Here is a 15,935-nt window from a genome sequence, read left to right as displayed (position 1 = left end):
ATTTACTGGTTTTAAGGTATATGTTATTACTCAGAAACAGCTGGCCTTAAAGAACAGTGGGATGAGCTGCTGAAGGCTCAGTTATTGTGGCAGCAGGAAGATAGCACCCTAATAAGTTGGAGAGACATCCTCCAGGAGCAGGACATGCTTTCAATCAGCAGCCAATACATGATGTTCTTTCCTCCACAGCTGAGACACGCATGAATAGGAAGAAAGATGGTGGAGGTAGGAGTAGTCCCCCTCATGAGTACTTCTAATAAGCCATTTTAAGAATATTTGCTTCTTGTCCCCACAGTCTTGTTCTTGTCAGGTTTAGAAGTCTTAATTCCTAAAGTGAGAAAACACTTCCAACAGGAAACAGAGTCATGGCGGCATACAATTAGAAGCTGGGACTGCTCAGCTGCCATTTTGGTCTCCTCAAGCCACTGAGCCAACAGGCAGACATGATGTACTCTATCGGCTGGGAAAACTAATCCTGACTGTTAAGAGGTATGTGGGTTATTGGATGTTACAGGATATCCAACATTCAGGATGTTTCAGGACGGTCCAAGGAAGCATCAAGGAGAAACTCTAATTTTGAGTCATTGCTGATATATCAATTATTTTATTTTAAATTAACTTGACAATGCAGGGACATATGGTCTAATGTGAAATGCACAGAGGTAGGAAGTCCCTTTTAAACTTTGCTGTGGGGAAGGCCTATGAAAGGTCAATCTAACCTAGGGATAAAAACGGAAAACTCAATCTTTGGCGTGTCACATAGGAAAGATATCAGAAGTGGGGAGGCTCAGCCTGTGATCGTTACCTGAAATGACAAACTTCTGACACAAAAGCAGTTCAGAAACAGTGTCAGAGCAGGGAGAGCTCAAAGATCACAAAGAGGCTTACCATGAACACTCAGTCCTCATCTAACAGGGCCCTTCCACCATTCCCAGGCTCTGAGGTGCCCAGATTTGTCCTAGACAATGTCCAATTGTAGTGGAAAATATGACCACAGATTCAAAGATGGCAGTGTGGTTCTGCTGTTTAGTCAAAGCTCCATGCAGGAAGAAATGGAAAACACGAGGAAGAAGCAGTTCCTTGACTTGCCTTTCTAAGTACGTGGCTTATATCTTCCAAGGAAGAAAATAAAAGGTGAAGCGTTTTCTTTAGATGCACTAAATCATGAAGCAAATTGCACAAAGCAAATGATTACACCATTGAGAAACTTTCTATGGAACTTACTTAAGATCGAAAGCGTCCAGGATGCAGGTGTAGCTGCAAGTGTGGAGTTCTGAATCCTAGAACGGAGGCTGAGCATCACTACCATAGAAAAGATGTGCCAACAGTGCAGCCAGTCTTGATGCCTCGCTCTCCCTGTCTTATGTTTCTTTCTGGTCCTCATTCAACTTGTAGGAAATATGAGTGTTAGACACAACCGTCCACCTCTTGATCCCAACTTGGTGCCAAATAGTACAGGGAATGTTTTCCAGTCCTGGCCCCGCATCCTCCAGACAGCTAGTCTTCCTTCCTATCTCATGGGACAAGAAGAACCCTGGAGTGGAGGCAAAACTAGGGTCTGTTAGCGATGGTGGATCCTAAATAGAAAGAATTTTTGTAAATTGCAAAGCTAAATAAAAGCCACACAATTTAATTCTTCATAGGGAAGTTACTGTGGATTCATTGTACATGTTTCATACATGAGCTCTGTGGCAGGAACGTGGGAAATTTCATGCTGAGCAAGAAGCCCATGCTGTGGGCTCTGTGCATAGACACGGCTGACAACACGTCTGATGATCGGTGTGTGGGCTGTTCTGAACAAACTGAGGAAGAGGCATCCTTGCTGTTAAAAGAAGAACTGGAAGCAAATGAAAATCTTAAAACTGAATGTGAAAGGGCAGAGGAAAAATGAGAAGAAAAAAACCCAGAATAAGCAATTCCGTGATTTCTATGGAAGAGCCCTAGTGACCTATACTGGTACCTTGCAACAGAATGTAGCAGAGCTTTAGGAGAATTCCATCAAAATTCACATAACTTTCAGTTCAAAGCTTTCCATTATTATTTGACAAGAGCTCTTCAGCTTCTCAACGCAGCGAAGTGTTACACAATTTATAGAGGCTCTCACACTGAATTTCGTTACAGCAGAAAAGGAAATATACATTTTGGCAATTTGCCTGGCATCTTTTTCGCAACAAACAGCTACTTATCCACCTTCTTTTTTTTCTTTCCTTTTTTTTTTTTTTTGAGGAAGATTATCCCTGAGCTAACATCTGCCGCAAATCCTCCTCTTTCTGCTGAGGAAGACTGGCCCTGAGCTAACATCCATGCCCATCTTCCTCTACTTTATATATGGGACGCCTACCACAGCACGGCTTGAGAAGTGGTGCCATGTCCGCACCCAGGATCCGAACCGGTGAACCCCGGGCCACTGAAGCAGAATGAGCAAACTTAACTGCTGCACCACCGGGCTGACCCCCTTATCCACCTTATTTTAATGGAGAGGGCTCATTTTTTCGACATCAGAACCTTCTTAGGAATTTCTATTAAAGAATATGCTTTTCACAATTAAGCAAGAAAAAGAAATAAAAAAGGATCCAAATTAGAAAGGAAGAAGTAAAACTCTCCATGTTTGTGGATGACATGACTTCGTATATAAAAAACCCTAAAAAATCCACCAGAAAACTATTAGAAATAATCAACAGCTATAGCAAAGTTGCAAGGTACAAAATCAACATACAAAAATCCATTTCATTTCTATACAGTAATAACGAACTAGCAAAAAGAGAAGTTAAGAATACAATCCCATTTACAATCTCAACAAAAAGAATAAAATTCCTGGGAATAAATTTAAACAAGGAGGTGAAAGACCTAGACACTGAAAACTATAAGACGTCATTGAAAGAAATCCAAGAAGACACACAAAAATGGAAAGATATTCCATGCTCATGGATTGGAAGAATAAACATAGTTAAAATGTCCATATTACCTAAAGCAATCTACTGATACAATGCAATCCCAATCAGAATCCCAATGACATTCTTCACAGAAATTGAACAAATAATTCTAAAATTTATGCGGAACAAGAAAAGACTCTGAATAGCTATAGCAATTCTCAGAAAAAAGAATAAAGCTGGAGGTAGGACAATCCCTGACTTCAAAATATACTACAAAGCTATAGTAATCAAAACAGCATATAACTCGCAGAAAAACAGACACACAGATCAATGGAACAGAGTTGAAAGTCAAGAAATAAAACCACACATCTATGGACAGCTAATCTTCGACAAAGGAGCCAAGAACATACAATGGAGAAAGGAAAGTTTCTTTGCCAAATGGTGTTAGGAAAACTGGACAGCCTCGTGCAAAAAAAGGAAAGTAGACCATTATGTTACACCACACACAAAAATTAAATCAAAATGGATTAAAGACTTGAATGTAAGACCTGAAACCATAAAACTCCTAGAAGAAAATATAGGCAGTACACTCTTCGACATCGGTCTCAGTGGTATCTTTTTGAATACCATGTTTACTCAGGCCAGAGAAACAAAAGAAAAAATAAACAAATGGACTACATCAGACTAAAAAGCTTCTCCAAGTCAAAGAAAACCATGAAAAAATCAAAAAGACAACCCACCAACTGGGAGAAAATATTTGCAAATCATATATCCTACAAGGGGTTAATTTCCAAAATACATAAAGAACTCATACAACTCAACAACAAAAAAGCAAACAACCTGGTCAAAACCAGACGTTTTTCCAAAAAGATATACAGATGGCCAACAGGCACGTGAAAAGATGTTCACCATCACTAATTATTAGAGAAATGCAAATCAAAACTACAATGAGATATCACCTCACACTCATCAGCATGGCTATAATTAACAAAACAAGAAATAACAAGTGTTGGAGAGGATGTGGAGAAAAGGGAACCCTCATACACTGGTGGGAATGTAAACTGTTGCAGCCACTGTGGAAAACAGTATGGGGATTTCTCAAAAAACTAAAAATAGAAATACCACATGATCCAGCTATGCCACTACTGGGTATTTTCCAAAGACCACAAAATAAACAATTCAAAGAGACTTATGCATCCCTATGTTCATTGCAGCATTATTCACAATAGCAAACACATGGAAGCAACCCAAGTGCCCATCAACAGATGAATGGATAAAGAAGAGGTGATATGTATATACACAATGGAATACTACTCGGTCATGAAAAATATGATATTGTGCTATCCACAACAACATGGATGGACCTTGAGGATATTATGCTAAGGAAATAAGTCAGACAGAGAAAGAAAAATACTGTATGACTTCACTCATATGTGAAAGATAAACACATGCATAAGGAGAACAGATTAGTGATTATGAGAGGGCAAGGAGGTGGAGGGAGGGCAAAAGGGATAAAGGGGCACATATGTATGGTGATGGATAAAAACTAGACTATAGAACATGATGAAGTCCATACAGAAGCTGAAATATAATAATGTACACCTGAAATTTACAGTGTGACAAGCCAGTATGACCTCAATAAAATACATTTTTTTTTAAAGATTTTATTTTTTCCCTTTTTCTCCCCAAAGCCCCCCGGTACATAGTTGTATATTCTTCATTGCGGGTCCTTCTAGTTGTGGCATGTGGGACGCTGCCTCAGCGTGGTCTGACGAGCAGTGCCATGTCTGCGCCCAGGATTCGAACCAACGAAACACTGGGCCGCCTGCAGCAGAGCGTGCGAACTTAACCACTCGGCCATGGGGCCAGCCCCAAAATACATTTTTTTTAAAAGAGGATGCTTTTCATACATGTGGAGGTGAAGTGCTGATTCTAGGCTACGAGGTGTTTTGGAATGTCAACATTCAAAAAAAGAAATAAAGAAAACTACTATTTAATATTAAACTTAAAAATATTAATTAAAAATATTAACCTTGAATTTTTCTTTTTGATGACAATCATTTCAACTGCTTCTCCAGTGGTTCAGGTGAGTCAGGCTGGGACCGCATTCCAGGTGGGAGTGGTGTGGCCATCATGAAATAGAAGGTGGGTTGCTCCGCTACCAGAAGCCACCAGGGCAGAGAACGATGGGGCCTTCAACCAACTGCTGAAGAGCATTAGGTTCCTCAAAAGACAGGGCTGAGATCCTGGAATACAGAGCAGCTCAGGCAGTTTCTAGTCCCGCCAAGCGCCCAAGCTCCCTGCTGTGCAGAAATGTCAGAAAGATCTCCTGAGCACCAGAGAACACGAGTCATGGAAAATACCAGGATGTGTGGCAGTGGAAAGGGTCAGGGGAGTCAGGAGACCCGGTTCCAGGCAGAATGGCGTGGCTGCTGCAGTAATCCCAGCAAATATCCAGGTGCCTGAAGTCAGGAGGTGGCCGTGGAGGTCAGGGGAGGTTGGGAACTGGTGTTCGCAATGAGGTGTTCTAGGAGAGAGAGTGAAAGCTGGGCGGACTGAGGGGTGTGGTGAGAAAACAGGACAGTGGACCTTGAGATTTCAAAGGGGGAGTAATTTCAAATTCTAATTAGATTCCAGGATATTTCCATGGAAGTGTTCTCTGAAGTTTCTCAAAAAAATAGAAGCATTCTAGAGACATCAGGCCATGCAGAGGTGGGGTCCCACATGCCACAACCAGAAGGACCTACAACTAGAATATACAACTATGTACTGGGGGGCTTTGGGGAGAAGAAGAAGAAAAAGAAAAAGAGGATTGGCAACAGATGTTAGCTCAAGTGCCAATCTTTAAAAAAAAAAAAGGCTTAGAGGTACACGTGTTGTGATCGCAAATATTACAAGTTGAGGAAATAAATGAACTCTAATGTTTCCCCTCTGTGACTTTAGAGAATTCTACTGGCTGTGTTAGTTCCTGGGTTGGGTTTTCTTCAGACTTACCTGGGCCTTGAGCTGTACAGGGTAGTGAAAGCTCATGTGTCAGGCTTTTCACAGCTTGTCTTGGTGCCCTGAATGCCCAGGTAAAACTCTGAGAATCATCCTAGACCAGGGTATTTTGACCTTGGCGCTATTAACATTTTGGGCTGGATAATTCTTTATTCTGGGGGGCTGTTTTGTGCACTGTAGGATATTCGGCAGCATCCTTGGTCTCTACTCACTAGATGCCAGTAGCACACGCCTCTCCCCTAGTTGTGACAAATGTCTCCAGACATTGCCAAATGTCCTCTGTTGGGCCGAATAGCCCGTGGTTGAGATCACTGTCTTAGAGAAATCCATCTCCCTTCCCTACTGTACATCTAAGTGAGCCTAAAGTCACGTTGAACATACCTTCTCGAATTCTCTCTCAAATCCTTTCCTTCTGCTCTGTCCCCAGTGTTCCTAGCCTCCTGAGGAAATGTGCGGGGTTGTTCTCAGGGTTTGGATGGAACCAGGAAGGATAACCCTAGAGCAGGGTATGATCCAAGGCTGAGGCTGCAGTGACTGATGGTGGCCATGGCATGGTGTCCGTGCAGCACGGACTCTGGAACCTAGGAAAGTGCCCAGGGCCAGGACTCTTTGCTCTAGGAAGAACTGGGCAGGACTGGGCCCAGGCCAAGTCAGTAACACTAGGTACTGTCTACCTAGGAGTCCCCACTGTGCACCGGCACTGCAGAAGGTGCTTTACCTACAATAGCAAGCATGGTTAACCTTTCTTGAGCATACTCTATGCCAGACACTGGGTCCTGTGCATTGCGTGGATGATCTCCTTGAATTCTCATGATAATCCCAGGAGAAAGATATATTCATTTATTTATTATCTTGTGTTATAGATTAGAAAACAGATATACAGAGAAGTTAAGGAACTTGAAAAAATTTGCATTTAATTCTTCCCAAAAACCTCAACAAATTCATTTAACTATTGATTTCCTACTATGTGCCAAGCACTCTCGTTGGTATGAGGTGGTATTATCAACCAATATTAGGGAAGAGTAAGCAGATCTCAGAATATGAGGGTTATGAGGGTTATTGTTCAAATTTGCTCAACTTGCCAAGTCAGTATTTTAACTCAGGGCTATCTTTCTGATTCCAGCACCTTCCATTGCATCCACATTAGAACACAGAGAGAGGGACCCCCGGGCTGTGCCTCCTGCTGATCTGTTTGCTCTGCTGGTCTGCTATGCGACAAGACCCTCGCATGCATCTACTGTGCGTCGGGCATTGTGCTGAGCATCCCAAGGTGAACAAGACAGACTTAGACCTTGCTTTCATGGAGCCTGCAGTAGAGAGGCAGAGGGGTGGCAGGGAAGACAGCTGTTCAAAAAACTTATTCCAGAAATCAATGAGTATAATCATGCTGAGTGCTGGAAAGGGGAAGCACAGGACAGGAAGTTGTGAAATTGTTGCAGAGGAAGCCAGCCTTGTGTAGTAAGTCAGGGCAGGCTTCATGGGGAAGGAATATTTAGGTTGACAGTTAAAGACTGAATAGCAGTTAATTGAGCAGTGAGTTGGGGAGAAATTGTCTATCGGAATGAAAAGGCCTGGAGGCTGGGAAAGAACTTGCCCCTAATGGTCAGCAGGGTGAAGGGGAGCAAGCAAGGGATAAATAACCAAATCCTAACTGACAGACGTAACCACAGGTTTTCATGTGTCTCGTTCTAAACCATTTTTAGTTACTTGGACTCTGGAAACAGACAGCCTGGCTTGAATTCTAGCTCCCCTACATATTGATTGTGGGACGCTGGGCAATCCCACCTTCTCTGTGCCTCTGTTTCATCATCTGTAAAATAGGAGCAAAAATTTCCCCTGTGCTTTAAGGCTGTTGTGTAGATTGAGTTAATATATGTAAAGTGCTTAGAAGAGCATCTGTTACGTGACAAGAGCTGTCTATTAGTTAATATTATCATTGTTTAGTTATTATTATTATTATTATGCAGTTGGGTACATAAAAATTTATACCCTACTCTCTTCACTTTACAAGTAAACATCTCTCCATGTCATTAAAACTTCTTCTTCAATGCACACTGTGTACGAGCATGCATGTTTATAAGAGCATGGAGGAAAGATAAATGCCTCCCAGGGTGGTGATGTGGTTACTTTGGAGGGAGAGAGGGGAGGACTTTATCCATTTTTCCTTTATACAACTTTTTACTGCTCCTCCAGGAACAACAAGAACAAGAACAAAAACAGAACAAGTCAACCAAAAAAATTGAATGGAGAGCCCAGAAACAGACAAACACATGTATTATGTGTGGGATTTATGACAAAGGCTCCATTTCAGTTTATCAGAGGTCTTTTAAATAAATGGGTTGATTGAATAAACACGTTGGAAAAAGTGAACCTTGCCTTCTTCTCCACAACACTCAAAAAGTGATTTAGGAGGGATCATAGACTTAAATGTCGAAGCTAAAACAAAGCAATCAAGCTTCTAGAAGAAAATACAGATGAAACAGATTTCTTAAACAGAACATAAAAGATTGATAAATTGGGTTTCATTAAAGTTAAGAACTTCTGTTCATCAAAAGACACCATTAAGAGAGTAAAAAGGCAAAATATGTATTGGGAGAAAATATTTGCCAGACGCATTACTTGACAAAGGAACTATAGAGTATATTTAAAGAATATATATGTGTATATATAAAAATATATGAAACATTAAACAGTTATGAGAAATAACGAACTACTGATACATGAAAAACATGAATCTCAAATACATAATGTTAAGTAAAAGAAGCCAGACGTATAAAAAGTACATAAGATATGATTCCAATTATATGAAATTCAAAAATAGGCAAAACTAATATATAGTGTAGAGATCAGAATAGTGATTATTGTTAGTATAGGAACTGATTGGGAGGTGGCACAGGGACTATTTTGGGATACCAGACATGCTCTATATCTTGATCTCGGTTATAGTTCCACAGGTGTATACATAAGTAAAAATTCACTGAGCTTCAGATTTCTGCACTTTACTGAAGTAGTTATATTTCAATAAAAAATCATTTTAAAGTTCCACACATAAAATTCAATGGAAAATAATCAACTCACCATGAAAAATAATTAACTATACAAAGAAATAATATACCATGGGCAAGAACCAGTGAAATAGCAGCAGAAATAGATTCAGAAGAAATTCCAAAAATGGAATTATCAGAGTTGATACAACAGTATGTTCCAAAAGTTTAAATAAATAACAGAAAATCTTTAAACGTACACGTAGGAAATAAGAAACTATAAATAATTACCAAACAGATTTGAAAAAGAAAAAATACAGTCTTTCTAGAAATAAAATCATAAAATAAATTGAAATTAAAAACTCAATATATTGGACTTCCACTTCTGGGAAGATGAAGTAGATATATTTTCTCTATTCCTTCTGGTAAGCACAACTGAAAACTCTGAAAATTATATATAAAACAAATATAAGACTTTGAAAGATGGAGAGAAAGAATCAGACCAGACAGGACTTTGGGACCTAAGAAATGACACAGTGATGTGTTTCCTACAGCTCCTTTTTGCCTTATCTGTCCCAGAATGGAAGCTGAAGAGGCCAAGAATTTGGAAATGCCAGCAAGTACAGACAAAAAAGAGCCCCAACAAAAGCCTGTCCTTTCTAGCCAAAGGACCAAGAAAGGGACAACATAAAAAGATAGAAAACTATTAAATTATAACTGCTGTACTACAGCCAAACACCAAACGTGGCCCCGTCACCACTGATGCCAGCAAAGGCCAAGCAAGGAGTGGAGACTTCTACCCTCACCTGTAATGAGGCACCCCAACCCCCCTGTGAAGGTGACGGCAAAGAAGACTGAGTAGGGAGCTGGGACTTTCATCCTGTCTGGTGGAAACGGGGCTCCCTCCCCACTGTGATGTCACTACAGACCACATGGGGAGCCTGGACTTCCACTCCTACCCTGCAGTAATGAGGTGCCCTCATAGCCAGCAGAGGCTGGGTGGGAAACTTGCACTCTACCCCTATCTGGCAGTAATGAGGAGATGGCACAAGCCTTCCCCTGCTGGAGCATTGTCACAAAAACAGACAAACAGTTGAAAAAGAAGGTTTAAATACGATCCAGAGTCTCATAACATGATACCCAAATTTCTAGGTTTAAATAGAAAAATCACTTGTCATACTGTATGAGTCAGCTCAGGCTGCCATGACAAAATCCCATAGACTGGGTGGCCTAAACAACAGAAATTTATTCCTTAAAGTTCTGTAGGCTGGGAAGTTCAAGATCAAGTTGCCAAGCAGTTTAACTCCTGGTGGGAGCTCTCTTCCTGTCTTGTAGATGACCACCTTCATGCTGTATTCTCACATAGCCTTTCCTCTGTGCTCACATCAGGGGAGAGAGAGCAAGTTCTCTGAGGTCTCTTCTTATAAGGGCACTAATCTCAGGGGGCCAGGGCCCCACCCTCATGAACTCATCTAATCCTAATTACTTCACAAAGGCCCCATCTCCAAGTACCATCGCATTGGTGGTTAGAACTTCAACACATGAATTTTGGGGAAATACAAACATCCAGTCCATAACACATATCAAGAACCAGGAAGATCTCAAACTGAATGAAAAAGACAATCCATAGATACCAACATTGAGATGACAGAGAAGTTAGAATTATCTGACAAAGATTTTAAAGGAGCCATCATAAAAATGCTTTAATGAGGGGCCAGCCTGGTGGCGCAGCGGTTAAGTTCGCACATTCCTCTTTGGCAGCCCAGGCTTTGCCAGTTCAGATCCCGGGTGCGGGACCTACACACCACTCCTACCTATGCACCGCTTACCAAACCATGCTGTGGCAGGCGTCCCACACATAAAATAGAGGAAGACGGGCACAGATGTTAGCTCAGGGCCAATCTTCCTCAGCAAAAACGAGGAGGATTGGCAGATGTTAGCTCAGGGCTAATCTTCCTCCGAAAAAGAGAAAAAAGAGGAAAAAATGCTTTAAAGAGCAATTATGAACACACTGGAAAAAGGTGAAAAAATAGAATGTTTCAGCAAAGAAATAAAAGATATAGAGAAGAACTAAGTCGAAATTTAAAACTGAAAAGCAGAGTGGTTGAAATAAAAAACACTCAGTGGATGGGCTCAACAGCAGAGTGGAGAGGACAGGGAAAGAAACAGTGAACTGGAAAATAGAGCATCATAAATTACCCAATCTGAAAAACAGTAAGAAAAAGACTGGACTAAAAAACAACATAGCCTCAGAGACCTGTGGGACTGTGGCAAAGAGGTACCATTCGCGTCATAGAGTCCCAGGAGAGGAGAAAGATGGTGGGGAGAAACAGCACTTGAAGCCACAATGACTGAAAATTTCCCAAGTTTGACATGAGATGTAAACCTACAGAGTCAGGAAGCTGAGGAAACATGAAATAGGATAAACCCAAAGAAATCCACACCAAGACACAATAAAGTCAAACTTCTGAAAACTAAACACAAAATCTTGAAAATAGCAGTGACTATCTCTTTGATAGGAAAGAAATGCCATGTTACCCATAGGTGAATACAATTAGAATGACAGCAGATTTCTCTTCAGAAACCGTGGAGGCTGGAAAAAAGTGTCACAACATTTTTCAAGTGCTGAAAGAGAAGAATTGTCAACCCAGAGTTCTATTCCAGTGAAAATATCCTTGGGAATTAAGGAGAAACCAAGACATTCATAGATGCAGGAAAATGACGATAATTTGTCTCCAGCAGACCTACCTAAAGGAATGGCTAAAGGAAATTCTCCAAACGGAAGGGAAACAATAAAAGAAGGAATTTTGTAACATCATAAAGAAAGAAGAAACGTGGTAAGCAAAAATACAGGTGAATAAAGAAAAATTTTCCTTCTCTTCTTGAGTTTTCTAAATTACGTTTGATAGTTGCAGCAAAAATTCTAATACTGTCTGATATGGTCCTAAATGCATACAGAAGAAATATGTAAGATAATTATGTTGTAAATGGGAGAGGGTAAAGGGATGTAATGGGAGGTAACATTTCCACATTTTACTCAAACTAGAAAAGTGATGACACCAGGACATGGTGATAAGTTATACATATACATATGTAGGTAATATCTAGAGCAATTACTAAAAAAGCTATACAAAGATATACACTCAAGAGGCCTGCCTGGTGGCATAGTGGTTAAGTTCACATGCTCCACTTCTGTAGCCTGTGGTTTCATGGATTTGGATCTCGGGTGTGGACCTATACGCTGCTCATCAAGCCATGCTGTGGCAGTGTGTCACCTACGAAAAATAGAGGAAGATTGGCACAGATGTTAACTCAGTGACAATCTTCCTCAGGCAAAAAGAGGAAGATTGGCAACAGATGTTAGCTCAGGGCCAATCTTCCTTACCAAAAAAAAAAAAAAAAAAAAGGAGATAGACACTCAAAAACACTATAGATAAATAAAAATGGAAGCAACCCATAGGAAGGCAGAAAAAAGAAAACAGATATCAAAAACAGAGTGAAAAAACAGGAAACAAGAGATAAAATGGCAGGCTTAAGTCCTAACATACCACTAACTACATCAAATGATTTTAAAATACCAATTGAAAGACAGAAATTGGCAGAATGGGTTAAAAACGATGCTTCAACTATATCCTGTCTATAAAAGAAACTCACTCCAAAAATCACAATATACACAGGTTCAAAGTAAAAGGGTGGAAAAGATTTACCGTGAAAACATTAGTTGAAAAAAGGTAGTAATAACTATACTAATATCAAATAAAGTAGACTTCAGAGCAAAGAAAATTGCCAGAGACAGAGAGGGACAGGGGCATTCTACAACATAACTAATTAAGACTCTTCAAAACTGTCAAGGTAATCAAAAACAAGGACAGTCTGAGAAAGTGCCATGGCCAAAGGAATCCTAAGGATTGCACTGTGGCAACCTGGATGGGATCCCAGAGCGAAAAAGGATTGTTAGGTAAAAATGGGGAAATCAGGATAAACTACAGACTTTAGTTAACAATAATGTTTCAATGTTGGTTCATTACTTGTAACAAATGTATCATACTAACGTACGATTTTCATAATAGGAGAAATTTTGTGCAGAGGGCATATGAGAACTCCACTATCTGCTCAATTTTTCTGTAAATTGAACACTGTTCTAAAGAACAAAATATTAATTTTTTAAAAAGTAACAAGTAATCTTTTGGATATTAAGAAAAATGATGACCAATGTAAAAGTAATCAACAGAAAATGTCAAAATACGATCATTATCTTATTAAATTGAACATCATGTGTCTTAAGACAAAGCAATTATATTCCTAGGTATTTACCAAGATTCTGTTATAAGAATGTTTACAGCAACAAAATCCTGGAACTAAACAGATGCCCCGCAACAGGAGAATGGATGCATATTCATGGTATACCAAATCAGAAGACATTTCGAGAGAGGAAAATTACTAGCCTGTTCTATTCATGAATATGAACGCAAAAAAAATCTTAAAATATTAGCAAATCTAATCTAAGAGGGTATAAAAAGCAATCACAGCATTACTCAGTTGAATTTAACTCAGGTATGAAAAGCTAGTTTAATTTGTGGAGAAAATCCACAAATACAAATCATAGTATTAACTGATTAAAACAGAAAAAAACATTATCACGTGAAATGATTCAGAAAAATATTTTGGTAAAAATTCAACTCAATCACAATAAGAACTCATAGAAAATTAAGAATAAAAAAGAAGATCAACAAAATGAAAAGACAACCTATAGAATGGGAAAAAATATTTGCAAACCATATATCTGATAAGGGGTTATACCCAAAATACATAAAGAACTCATACAACTCAATAACAAAAAACCAAATAATCCAATTGAGAAATGGGTAAAGGACCTGAGTAGACATTTTTCCAAAGAAGATATACAAATGGCCAACAGGTACATGAAAAGGTGCTCAACATCACTAATCATTAGGGAAATGCAGAAAACCACAATGAGATATCACCTCACATCTGTTAGAATGGTTAGCATCCGAAAGACAAGGGATAACAAGCACTGGTTAGGATGTGGAGAAAAGGGAACGCTTGTGTACTGTTGATGGGATTGTAAACTGGTACAGCCACCATGGAAAACAGTATGGAGGCTCCTCAAAAAGTTAAAAATAGAACCCCCATATGAGCCAGCAATTCTCTTATAGTAATATATCTGAAGGAAACAAAAACGGTATATTGAATTGATATCTGCATCTCCATGTTCATAGCAGCATTATTTATAATAGCCAAGACATGGAAACAATCCCAGTGTCCATCGACAGATGAATGGATAAGGAAATTGTGGAATACATATGCAATTGAATATTATTCAGCCATAAAAAAGGAGGAAATCCTGCCATTTATGACAACGTGGATCACATGGAGGGCATTATGCTAAACGAAATACGTCAGAGAAAGACAAATATTGTATGATCTTACTTATATGTAGAATCTGAAAACAAAACAAAACAAAGAACAAAAAAACAAACTCACAGAAAAGAGATCAGATTTGTGGTTACCAGAGGAGGCAGGGGGAATGAGATGAAGGTGGTCAAAAGGCATAAACTTCCACGGGGCGTAATGTGCAGCCTGATGACTGCAGGTACCACTGCTGTACGGTGCGTATGGAAATCGTAAGAGAGTAGATCCTGAAGTCCTCATCACAAGGAAAAAAATATTTTCTTTTTTCTTTGTTTTTTTGTATGTGTATGAGATGATGGATGCTAACTAAAATTATTGTGGTAATCATTTCACAATATATGTAAGTCAAATCATTGTGGTGGACACCTAAAACGTATACAGTGCTGGATGTCAATTATATCTCAATAAAACTGGAAAAATAAAGAATAAAAGAGAAAATCTTCAACCTGATAAAGAGTACCTATTTTTTAAAAACATCTAGAGAGACCTCATCCTAGATGGGAAAACTTTGGAAGCATTCCTCTGAAATCAGTAAAAGTACACAAGACCACTTTTATTCAATTTGGTGTTGGAGATTCTAGCCAGTACAATATGACAAAGAAAACAGGATATTAAGATATAAGGACTGGAAAGGAGGACATAAAAATGCCATTATTTGAAAATAAACCCAAATAAATGTACATATATATTGCCAGAAATTTTTATAGCTAGTTATAGATAAAAGATCACCAAAGTCACTTGTAGTTCTATATATCAGCAGCAAACGACTAGCAAATATAATTAAAAATTAAAATAATACAATTGTATCAAAGAGTATCAAGTCTCCAGGAATAAATATACCAGAAGGTCTCCACAACCTCTACAGAGAAGATTGCAAAGATGTCAATTCTCCCCAAATCGATCTGAAAGTTCAGTTTGATCCCAACAAATATCTCAACAGAGTTTTCATGGAACTTGATAAGATGCTTTTTAAATTTCTATGTAAGCCTGGAGGACCAGGATTAACCAGGGCATTTCTGTACCTGAAAGAAGGGAAAGATGGTGCCTGGGGGAGAGACAGAAGGAGGAGAGGACCAAAGATCCACAAAGTGCCCATTCCAATTCACCCAGGGAACTTCTCCTGTCAGCTGACCAAATTAGCAGACTTCTGGGTGGAAACCAAGACAATATTTCCCTTTGTTTTTTCCTTTTTTTAAGGAAGATTAGCCCTGAGCTAACATCCGCCACCAATCCTCCTCTTGTTGCTGAGGAAGATTGGCCCTGAGATAACATCCCTGCCCGTCTCCCTCTATTTTATGTGTGGGACACCTGCCACAGCATGGCTTCATGAGTGGTGCTAGATCGGCACTCCAGATCTGAACCGGTGAACCCCGGGCCAGCAAAACAGAGAGCACTAACTTAACCGCTATGCCACCAGGCTGGTCCCTCATATTCCCTTTGTAGCATGGGAACTCTAAATAATAATTTCACTTTTTCTAAGAATGAAGTTTGGGGAGGAGAGAAAGAGCTCAGAACTGTCATTTCGCCCACAGTTTGGAGCCTACAGCCAAGCCTCAAACCAGCCCACATCCCCTGCTTGTGGTTTCTGTCTGCTGTTTTGGAGCTAAGGTTTGCAGGCTGTCAACAACTTTGCCAAGTGTAGGAG

The 15,935-nt window shown here is 39.6% G+C and overlaps 1 long non-coding RNA gene across 1 annotated transcript in view; it reads right to left on the bottom strand.

Annotated features, from left to right (window-relative positions):
* LOC139084181 (uncharacterized) overlaps positions 1–15,935 on the bottom strand; it is a 44,951-nt gene that overhangs the window by 17,642 nt on the left and 11,374 nt on the right. The gene's annotated exons all lie outside the window — the stretch shown is intronic.

Source organism: Equus przewalskii, chromosome 6, assembly GCF_037783145.1.
Source record: "Equus przewalskii isolate Varuska chromosome 6, EquPr2, whole genome shotgun sequence".
Taxonomy (NCBI): Eukaryota; Metazoa; Chordata; class Mammalia; order Perissodactyla; family Equidae; genus Equus; species Equus przewalskii.
This window is presented reverse-complemented; position numbering and strand designations above follow the sequence as displayed.